Below are 4,104 nucleotides of genomic sequence, written 5' to 3'. Positions count from 1 at the left end.
AGGTTGCTTGGGAGCCGCACATTACCCAGCCACGGACGGAGATACTAGCCATACGGCGGTAATCGGTACACACAGGACGATTCCTGGTGGGGGTCACATGGATTGGAGGTACGTGCTTGCTTAGCCTTGAACACTGTACAGTTTTTCTGTCACACACCTCTTGGGACTTACCTAGATATAGCGGTGGGCTAATAGTGATTGGAACCTGTTTGGGAAGGAAACCGGACGGGATCTTACTCAGAAACCAGTGCTCAAGAACTGTTATGAGAGCACTGTGCATATGCGAGCTGCAAATTTAATCACTGCATGTTATAAATTTCACTGCGGAGCACGCCGCACCAGAGGCAACCCTCCTTTGAACTATTTTCCTTACTTTTGTTTATCAAGACAAAGAACATCCTTGACGCACTCCAGATTTAACACATAATTCCTCAGTCAAAAAACCATTAGCCTGAACTTGACTCACAATATCCCAATACAAACATTTAAACCATCCAATAATCTTACCAGAAAAACTTAAACATTCTAAAACATGAAACATAAAATCATGCACTACCCTATCATACGCTTTTTCAAAATCCACAATAGCAACAGCAACAGACCTCATCCTCTCCCTCACATACCACAGTACATCACGTAGTAACAACAAATTTTCAGAAATCTGACGCCCTTTTTAAATAACAAAACACTCAAACCTTTCCTCATTGAAACAGGCAAAACATTAATTCTCAAAACAAACTTACAAATATCCAACATATCCACCCCAATCAAATTCCAAAAACAAGTATAAAATTCTACAGGCAACCCATCACAACCAGGTACATTCCCATTCTTAAAACTCCTAACAACCTCTGCAATCTCATCCGAACTTAAATCCCTTTCTAACAAATCATTATCATATTTTTCCAACTTAACCTCAATGTCTTCCAACAACTCCTTTTCCAATAAAACATCTCTTGTCTTTTCTTTATACAGCTCACTATAAAACTCATGAACTTCTCGCAAAACACCATCTGTACTATTAATTTCACACTCAACCTTATCAAAAACACTAACAAAACCAGTCTTTCCTTCAAAAGCTTTCTTAAAAAAATATTTACTACAAGACTCATCCTTTTCCATTTTCTCCAATCTTGCTATAAAAACAATTTTCTTTCCTTTTTCATACATACACTTTTTAATTATCTTTCTTGCTTCAGCAATTTCCTCATGCACATCAATGCCACAATTTCTCAATTCATACAAATACAACAACCTCAGATACCATTTATCATACAACTCCCTTTCATTCTAGCTTTCTCACAGCCTTTCTTAATAAAAAAACCCTCTTTATTTCCACCTTCAACCATTTCCACCACATAAGCACATTACTAAAATCACACTTTCTTTCACGCCACCTTTCATACATCCAAACAAACTGACGCTTAATCTTCTCATCTTTTAACAAATCCACATTCAGTTTCCAAACACCCTTACCATACTTGATCTTCAAATCCCAATTCACCTTACACATCAAAAGGGCATGATCTGTAAAGGGCATCCACTTTAAAGAAAAATCATCAACACATAGAAATTTAGATAAAAAAAAAATCAATTTGATATTTTATCAAACCACTATCACTAAAGAAAGTAAAACCCTCCCCTGAAAATGAAACGGACCCAAAGGCATCCTTCAAGCTGAAAGATTTAAGCAGATCAACTAAAAACTTCCCTGAGCTATCCACCCTACAATCACTCCCACCCTCTCTGTCCCCATTCTTAATAATACAATTAAAATCCCCAACCAAAAAAGTTGGCTCTCGACCTGGCAGAAAAAACTTTAATGTTTCAAAATTAAGCAAACATTCTACCCTATTTGGAGAAGCATATACATTAAACAAACTAAAAACAGTCCCACAAAAACTAAAACTAACCAAAATAACTCGACCTGGGACAATATGAACTACATTAAAGATAGAAAAACAAAACCCCTTAAACAAAACTCCCCCCCCCCCCATTCCTATCAGAAGAACAAGACCATACTTTAGGACCATATTCCCAGTCAGCAAATTTAGGATGTTCAGAGAGACCACATTCCTGCAAACAAAATATATTAGCAGAACATACAGATAATAACTTAAAAATTGCAGCTCTCCTTGCTATAGTTTTCATACATCTGACATTAAGGGAAGAAATAGTCAGAAACATCACAAAAATAAATTAAAGAAAAACAAAACAAAAAAATTAACATCAGGACTTCTTCTTTCATTTCTTTTTCTTAGGACTCAAAGGAGATTCTTTAAATCTGCCTCTGTGACGTTCCGATCTCCTAGGCTCCCCCTTGCCAGCCTCATAACCAGTAACTTCATCAAGTTGGTTCACATCTCTTTTATCTAGATAACCAACAGAAGAGGCATCAGAAAAGTCACCTATACACTGGCTTAAGTCAGAGGGAACATCTTTAACAGAGACAGAAGGAAACTCTGAAATTAAAGAGTCAGCATCACTTGCAGTATCTGGATCTGCACTCTTAACTACTGGAAGATTTAAATCAGGACTCTCCCATCCATCAGAATCCGCACCTTTTTTCCGCTTGGAGGCAGATTTTTTTCCCTGCATTGTCCATATCCTCCCCAGAACCAGAGGACACAATAGCAGACCAATCAATGTTCTCCCCTTCACCAAGAATAGCATCAGGAGCAGGATCACAAGATGACTCAGTGAAGGAAAAATTATCTGTCCCAGGAACAGCAACAATATCATCCACAGAATTAGGCAACAGGGCTTCAAGAACATCGGAAGCAGCTATCTCATTAGATGTAGCAAGATCCACCTCCTGAAGATCAGATTGGGCTTCCTCCACCTTCCCAGCCACAGGAACTACTACAGGAGCATCAGACACTTCTCCGACAGGGACCCCAACTGCAGTTTTCTTACACAAAAGAGGTAAAATAGAGTTCAATGCCTCATCAGAGACCTCCTCCTCATTCAAAGATGGCTCCACCGCAACTGAAGATTTTTTTTTGCAACATCAGCGTAGGAAGGCTTCACTCTATCAAGCCCCTGCAACATCATCAAAGGAAACATCCTGCACAGATGACTTGAAGAACCTCGAAGGTCACAGGTCAGGCATTTAATACAGTGGGCAACAAGATGATCCTCCTCACCGCAATTTCGACATCTGGCACCTGGGCAATTTTCAGCAATGTGACCAAACAGGTTGCAACTACGGAAAAAAAAGGCATGTCATCATAGTATAGGAAACCTCTATTTCCACCAATGGCGAAAGTCTGTGGAGAGTGTTTCTTTCCACCAATACCTAATTCATCTGGCACAAACCACACCCAGAACCTGCGCTTTCCATTGAAAGTCCCAAATTGATTCTTTAGCTTGCTACCTCCTTGAACATCATCAGTGACCCCAGGGTTGTACATATGTACTGTCACCGGGATTCTTCTCTCCCTCTGCACACAGGCAACAAATCTCATGCCCGCCAACTCTGGAGCAGCAGCCATATCAATAGTCCGTTGATAGCAGGTCTGTAAATGATGCTCATCGGTGAAAGCCACATCAAAAATCCCTCTTGAAGGGAAAGACTGAACACAATGCAAACTTGCTCTTGGCATCTTCAAAACACCCTCCAAAACAACCTGCTGTAAATGAGCCAAACCAATCTTCTCTCAGAAGCCCTCAGAAATCAACACCCAAAGTGTATGGGGAACGTTTGGCACATTGGTTACCCTATTGCCTCTTTAGGCTGGATTTCAGAGCGACCCCCCAAAAGCAGCATGTGGCTGAAGTCCAGGGACGATGCCACAAGGCCAAGGGGATGGCCCTACTACGCAGTTGCTCTAAACCTAAGGAGTAGCCACCCCCCCAATAGCAGCAGTAGCCCAAACACCGAAGGGAAAGGACCCAGGGCCGAAGGAGCAGGTCTCCAGGCAGCAAATCTTTCAATCAAGACCAAGCACAGAAAACTGCACTTGATCCCAGCCGAAGGCCCGAGATGCGACCTCAGATGATCATTTCAGCCTTTTGTGGGCCTCGTCAGTGAGGTGCAGCCATATTCCTCTAAGCACACTGAGCAAAGAGTCCAGGTCTGGGTTCCCCTTTTTCCCATAGGGA

The sequence above is a fragment of the Bombina bombina genome, chromosome 1, assembly GCF_027579735.1.
Source record: "Bombina bombina isolate aBomBom1 chromosome 1, aBomBom1.pri, whole genome shotgun sequence".
NCBI lineage: Eukaryota > Metazoa > Chordata > Amphibia > Anura > Bombinatoridae > Bombina > Bombina bombina.
Note: the sequence above shows the minus strand (reverse complement) of the source record.